The sequence below is a fragment of the Penaeus japonicus genome, unplaced genomic scaffold (assembly GCF_977035675.1).
Source record: "Penaeus japonicus unplaced genomic scaffold, GWHDUDI00000001_assembly GWHDUDI00000005, whole genome shotgun sequence".
In the NCBI taxonomy this organism is placed as follows: Eukaryota; Metazoa; Arthropoda; class Malacostraca; order Decapoda; family Penaeidae; genus Penaeus; species Penaeus japonicus.
Window position 1 is genome coordinate 15,367,365 of NW_028234407.1, and position 7,500 is coordinate 15,374,864.

Genomic DNA, 7,500 nt, shown 5'->3' on the forward strand with positions numbered 1-7,500 from the left:
AGTCTCAACAGCTCAAGAAGTGAATTGACAGACCGAGGGGTTTTCGTGTTACAGCCGATCACTCCATTGCAATGTCAACATGTAGCGGTGTGCCTGCTTTGGTGTTGTCATTCACTCTGATTTGGATCGTGTGGTCATTCCAGTGTCTCGCGTCATTCTCTGTCTCTGTTGAGATAATGATGAGTGTGTTAAAATGACTAGCGATGATACTGAGTATTTGAAAATAAAATGAAACTGGTGTGATGACCATATTTAACTTATTTGAATGCACTGTTGATATCCACAGTTTAACACGACTGATGCAGTTTACCTAAGTATTTTTTGTGATACGAGTAAATAGAATGATATGGACGCATTTGGGAGGATCGTGATGTAACCATTTGTGCAGATAATTATTGAGACGATATATCACAACGTTTGTAAAATGTAAAACGGTATTACCGATTTTATCTGCGTAATAACATGGATAACGGGGTAGTAATAATAATAACAACGGTAATGGTAGTGTTATAAACAGGGTCGAATGTTAATCTGACGATGACAGTGACGATAGTTATGAGATTGTGGCATTTGTCCAAAAGTTTAAAACTGAATGTAGTGCCGATGGCAGTAATAGAAAACGCGTCATGATGGTTAAAGATAACAAGAACAGCAAGAGATATACTGCAAATGTTAATTCTATTAATATGCGAAGTCAACGATATACAGAGCTAACCTTTTGAAAGTGCGTGAGGTCACATTGAGTCTCCGTATCATTAATTGTATTACACGGCAGGCGGAATCACTGAGATTAAACGTGTAACGTGTACACCGGACAAATTGTGTTTTTATTTTACGTAGTATTTATTTTTTATTTTTTGTTTAGTTCGTGAATTCGTTCATCATACTTTATATTTCTCTTTCGTATTTGTTAATTGATGAATAGGTTAATCTAATTTGAATATGGTAAGCAGATGATTGCCAGGTCATAAACTGCTGACTCAGAGTAGGGTAAAGAGGAGGGTATAGTGTTGCCATATCCACGCCATACCCTGAAGTGGTATTGTGACACTCTTGAATTTAACCTCACTCCAGCTGAGTGATTATCCATCGTGGGGGTATGGATTGTTTGGGTTGCTGTCCATTCATATTATGTTGGTTTCTCTCATGACTCACGCTCTCTCTCTCTCTCTCTCTCTCTCTCTCTCTCTCTCTCTCTCTCTCTCTCTCTCTCTCTCTCTCTCTTTCTCTCTCTCTCTCTTCTCTCTCTCTCTCTCTCTCTCTCTCTCTCTCTCTCTCTCTCTCTCTCTCTCTCTCTCTCTCTCTCTCTCTCTTCTCTTTCTTCTCTCTTCTCTCTCTCTCTCTCTCTCTCTCTCTCTCTCTCTCTCTCTCTCTCTCTCTCTCTCTCTCTCTCTCTATCTATCTATCTATCTATCTCTATTCGTTTTCTTCTCCTCTTGCGTTATCTGTTGCATTTTTGTCTCAATTGATCATTTCGTCTTGCTTTTCTTCATATATACTTTTTTCTATACTGGCGCTATTGTTTTTGTCTAATGCTCAATTTTCTTCAGTATCAAGTAAATTTGTCATATAAAAACATTATTGTTAATGATATTGACTTCTAGCAGTTATTATTCTGATTATCATCGTTAATATTGTTGACATTATCATTATGATCATTATTATCATTGTATTTACTGTAATCGTTACTTTATAATGCTGGTGATTATTTAGTATCACAGATTTGCACAGCTCATTATTGTTGACATCATCATCATCATCATCATCGCTTTAATTACAGCTACAGGACTCCTACTTACTCCCATGTACTCTTATTACCACAACTTTGCCACCACTTCTTTTGTATATATTTTTTATTTTTCATATGTAGTCTAGTTTTATTTTTAATTTATGTATTTTTTAGTCGCCACGTTGCCTTGCGTTCGCCGTCCCCTATTTTTTTAATGCGCAAGACTCCAGGTAGTCCCGTGTCGGGATTAATAATTAATGGAGTGAGAAACAAAACACCTCAAGGCTGGTTATTCCGTTGCCGGTTAACACACAAGTGTAATCTTCAGCGCTTTAAAATCTGTGATATTTTGCGTTATGAATCTAGCCACAGTTATTTGTTTTGGTGTGCGTTTCCTCCTGCATGTGTGTTTATGTATTTGTTTCTGTGGGACCAAGATTGTCAAAACCATCTGTATCCACAGTTTCTTCCCTCTCTCGTTAAATAATTCATAAAGTAAAACAAAATGTAATGTTTCGTGTGTTTGTTTTATATCTGGATATAATATATTTGTTTATTTATAATTATGTAAAACATTTCTGTTTTTTTAGGGCTTATTTCTCCTTTCCGTTTTTTGTTATTGTTTTATTCATTTTTATTCATTGTCACTGTGTGGGTGTAATCACAAGTGTTGGCTGAGACATGCTTCTGACATGCTTCTCCGGCATTGACATTGATCGCTGTGTGAGCATTCCCGTTGGGTAACTTTTTTATGTGCGTGTGTGTATCTGTGTGTGTCTGTTAGCCTGTTTGTGCCTGTGTATCTGTGTGCGTTTACGACTTGACACTTGGGGCAAATGGCTCCCTCGTCACACTACACGTGAAGGTTTAGTGGGACATTGCAAGATGAAAGCACCGATTTCAATTTGTTCACTTTTTCCACTGAAGAAATAATTTCTTGTCTGTCTGTTGAGCTTTCTCTTAGATTGATTTGAATGTGGGAGATGGTAGAACGGTTGAAAACAAAGAAGACTGGTTATATCATAGTATCTTTCCACAAGATTTTGCAATAGAACTACTCCACTGCAACGTTGTGAAAACTGTGTAATTTGGATTTTAGGTATTGGATCATTTTTATTATTGTTGTGAATCTTTCCCCCATTTACACTATGAATAAAGAAAGGGGATGGATATATATATATATATATATATATATATATATATATATATATATTTGTATATAAAGTACATATATATCGTAACTATGGCACTGTGCTCTCACCCTCATGTTCATTCAAAACTTTATTCAAAGTCAAACACGCACACACGCGCTCGCACGCATACACATAGGTGTATTCACACGCGCGCTCCCACAAACACACTCACTCCTTCACTCACACACACACACACACACACACACACACACACACACACACACACACACACACACACACACACACACACACACACACACACACAAATTTATTGTGCATAAATGTATTGTACATCATGTATGTGTCGGTGAGAACTCACCCCTCTGTCGATTTATTGAATATGTTACGACGATGCGTCAGGAACCTACTGGGCTGCGTGTTTTCGAAAGAGTAAAGATAGAATATTATTATTATTATTTTTTTTTTGAAAGGGGGGACGCGGGAGGGATGGGAGTACAGCACGCCAACGCACGCATGATTAGTGACACGACGAATTTGGCCATGCCTACCGTCTGCACCCGCACATGGCGAATACCTAGTTTCAGTTACTAAAATCAGCATAAAAGTACATATTCGTGTTGATGCCGACTGGAAAGATGATGACATGATGTTAAATCAGTGTAATCTATGGTTATAGATCAGAAAATGAAAGCATTTGATTTATGATATGACGCATAGATACTGAAGGATGAATGCCTTTGTTTAGATCACCGTTTGCGACCTTTGATGTTCGCACACAAAGGTGTTTTCAGAGCGGGTCGTCAGGCTAGACTATTTGTTTACTGTATTGTTTCATTATTGCAAAGAAGAAATTCATTGGCTAGAGTGAAATCTTGTAATTAGCGCATTGAAGGACAGAGATTACATGGTCTCTCCTTTTCATGTACTTTTGCTTGTGAGCCAGAATGTCACCTGATGTGAATATGCTTTCGTTAATCATATTGATTATTGTATGGCCACGGGTAGTTGCGATTGCATTGATTTTATGTATAAGCGAGGTGGATAAAAGGAGAAACAAAGGTAGATTGGTACGATAAAGTGAAATCTTTGCAATGCGTACCAATTGCGAAAAATACTTGGAAAGCAATTGCAGATGTTTGTACTTAACATTTAATTACGTTATCAACAATATGTCAACTTTAGAAGATGTATATGTATTTTACGATAATTGCATTTTAAAAGGAAGATAACGCGCCTAATATAAGGTTCCTTCTTTTATACATAATCTTATTACTTAGATATTAATCATAAACTTGTAGAGGGATGAACTGTACTGCACATTTGGAAGTCGTCAATTCGCAGACAGAGAGTATCTCGCGAGTGCTGGGTAGCGGGTACACGCAGGGTGTCAGGCAGCGAATATTGTCATGAATTGCTGGAAGTAATGTTTCGCAGAGTTGATCACAGGAAAGTTCTCGTGTTCGGAAAGCTAGCCATGATAATATTGTATGATACAGGCTTGTGTTTGGGATGTTGGAGGTGTCTCCTACATAGGCTTCAATGTGCCTCCCACATTGGTAGCCGTGGTCTTGAACCGTCATTAGCATAAAAAAAATTGCCATTGTAGAGGCCAAATCCTTTTAGTATATTTTTTTTTCCACAAGGTATTGTTGTACCCGCAGTTCAGATGTTCCAGTGCCTCAGTTGTTGGTTGATTTGGATGCTTCTGGCAATTTGTCATGGCCTAAAATATTATTTTTTCTTCATAGTCATCGCTCAAGGTTGTTTTCATATTATATGTGGCCCAGTAGGAGATGTAATGGTAGTTTTAATTTAAAAAAATAGTTGAATGATTACTAGTTTTTTTCAGATCTTGTTTAGGTCTAAGTGAGAAAAAACAGTGAATGAATTGCACATACAAAACAATAAGTTTAGTAAAACAGGATTTTCACTGGTGCGTTATGTGACGCACTGAAATAGTACATGCAAGAACATTGCTTTTCTTTTCCTCATAGACAGAATGACAACCGGTATATGGTTACAAAATCAAAATAAAAACGTCAAAGGATAAAAAGGACCAAAATCACACAAAAATATGTTACCGTTTCTTTAATAGCATAGTGTCGGGAGCAGGAAAAAATGGTAATCTCAGGAGCACTAAATGTCAAGTTTAAGTATTATTGCACGAGAGAGCAAAAGGGACGTTTGTGCCAGGCAATTCTTTTATTGCATTGGGATCTGACGGCTTGAATCGTCGAAGCAAGTCAGGTGAATTTGTGAACGTTCATGTGTTTCTAATTTTGTATATGTTTGTTTGTTGAAAGTGCGAAAAGAAAAAAAGGATACACATGACGTGGTTTACTATATTTTCTTGTATATCCGGGCTTTTGTTTTTGTCAGCATAAAAAACCAGCCCTTTACTTTTTGTTTGATTTTCTTTTTGTAACAACGTGGAATCCTTAGGGGGTCAAACTTTAATCGTAAAATGGAGAGAAATATCGTAATTTGGGGGATTTATGGCCTCCGCCATGTTCGGCCGGAAAGAAAGAGGAGAAATAATGGGAAAATAAGATTAAGGAGATGTATTAAAAAGGAAAGGTAAGAGAACGGAAATAAATAAGATGAATCAGGGGGAAGAAAGTGAAGATAGACATACGATATATATGTTAGATGAAAGCAAGGGAGGACGGAAGGGAAACAATCGAAGAGAGTAAGAGAGAACGGCCAGAAGCAATAAACGGAGAACAAGTCCAATGGAGTTGGAGGCTGAAAAAAGAAGGGCAGAAGGAAAGAAAACGAGAATGAAACAAGAAAATAAATTTTCCCTGCTTTCCCCTCTCCCTCATTTCCCTCCTTCCTTTCTCTCGACCTGAATGGAGTCAATTGCAATGGACTCCATGAACAACTAAGATATTGGTGTAATGACTTTAGAAAATATGATTGATATGGCCGCCCGAAAGAGACCCGATGTATGATTGGCTCTCTGATCGTCGAGTTGGCGATGCGGTGACGCCTCATGACTAGTTAATCATTGACGTTGTCCCGCAGAAAACGCTATGCGAAGGTCAGCTGTCAATTTTGCGATCAGCGGCGGACGGTTAGGTTCCAACTCATGCATGTGTGAAGGCTGCGCTGCGGTCAGGTGACGAGGCAAGTCACCCCGTCCAGCTGATTGTCACGGAGGCGGGATCCGGGTCAGGTTACCTAGAGGAAGGATGGGGGGGGGGGGGGAGCAGAAGGGGGGGGGGGCGGGGGGGAAGAGAGGGTAGGATAACGCGATGTGGTAAATGTGTTTGGAAATGGTGGATAACGATCCCCAGTCTGGTTGGATGGAGTTAGGCGAAACTGCAGTTGCAAAGAAGGGCGTGTGTAATATGAGTGAGTAAATGAATGAACCTGCGCATTGTGTGAAGTGCAATACCTAGTGGTTATGCCCAGGTGGTAAGATGACACCATGCCCTAAGTCTGATACCCTGCCTTCCTCACGGCCAGTTAGTAGGGCAGACGTAAATAATTTGAGGGAGACGGAAAAGAGATTGGCTAGAGCAATTCTGTCCTTACTACGCAAATTATTTGCCCGATCAAGAACTACTGAACTTTAGTCTAAATAGAATGTTCACTGATTCCACTGTCTGTTGATGCCTAAATGCTTATCGCAATTCCTGCTAATCGGTAAAACTGCACACACACACACACACACACACACGCGCGCGCGCGCGCGCGCGCACGTTCTCTCTCACACTCTATCTATCTCTATCTCTATCTATATCCATCTCTTTCGCACACTTATGCTCTCATTTTGCCAAGAGGTAGTGAACGAAAGAGAGAGTAAGAAGAAAGTGTTTTGGGGACATACAGACAGAGTGCTCATTTCAAAAGTAAGGTTAAAAAATCGTATTTGGATCCAGTAAAAATACCATTTAAAGTCACGCTCCAGTGACCTATAAAAGGAAGTAAGTATCGAATATAAACCCGAAGAATGCACAACTATATGTGCCGAAGAGAAGAAACTACCCTAGTTCAATGCATATCGATTTTCCATGTGTTCTTTGATAATGTCAAGGATATTTATTCGTTAGAAAAGTTTGAATTAAAATCAAAGCAGATATTGAGCGCCCTTCTAGTTCTGTGGAGGGGATAGAATTCCTGATTGACCAATCAGAGATTCATTCAGATCACAACCTTCGATGCCTGGGGTGGTTACGGGTGGGTAGGAGGGCCCTAATCCCTCCCCGCTCTTGTGAAGCCTTCCAGTCTGTGACAGCAAGGCTTTAATGAGGGGTATTTAGGCTTGTTGTAATGATTAGATTTGCCTTGTCGGAATTTATCTCGAGAAACCAAACAAATTTCCTCGTAAACACGTAAGGCGAAATGCGGTTGGATCTTCGTCTTGCCAACTACTTTGTCCCGTGGCGTGAAGATGTAGATAGAGAGGGATGGGGGGTGGTCTTTATGAGTGTTATTTTTTCAGATGTTTGTAGAAAGTGTGTGATTTGTATATATTCTTCTTTCATTTTAGATAGATAGAAAAAAAAAGAATAATAAAGAATGAACGATTGAAAAAGCGAGATTGATAGTAATCCCTAATCAGTACAGCTTGCCGTCGAGATTGTAAAGCGTAATGAAATAAGAGTTGGA

The 7,500-nt window shown here is 39.1% G+C and overlaps 1 protein-coding gene across 25 annotated transcripts in view; it reads left to right on the forward strand.

Moving 5' to 3' along the window:
- LOC122265181 (uncharacterized) overlaps positions 1 to 7,500 on the forward strand; it is a 675,490-nt gene that overhangs the window by 19,508 nt on the left and 648,482 nt on the right. The gene's annotated exons all lie outside the window — the stretch shown is intronic.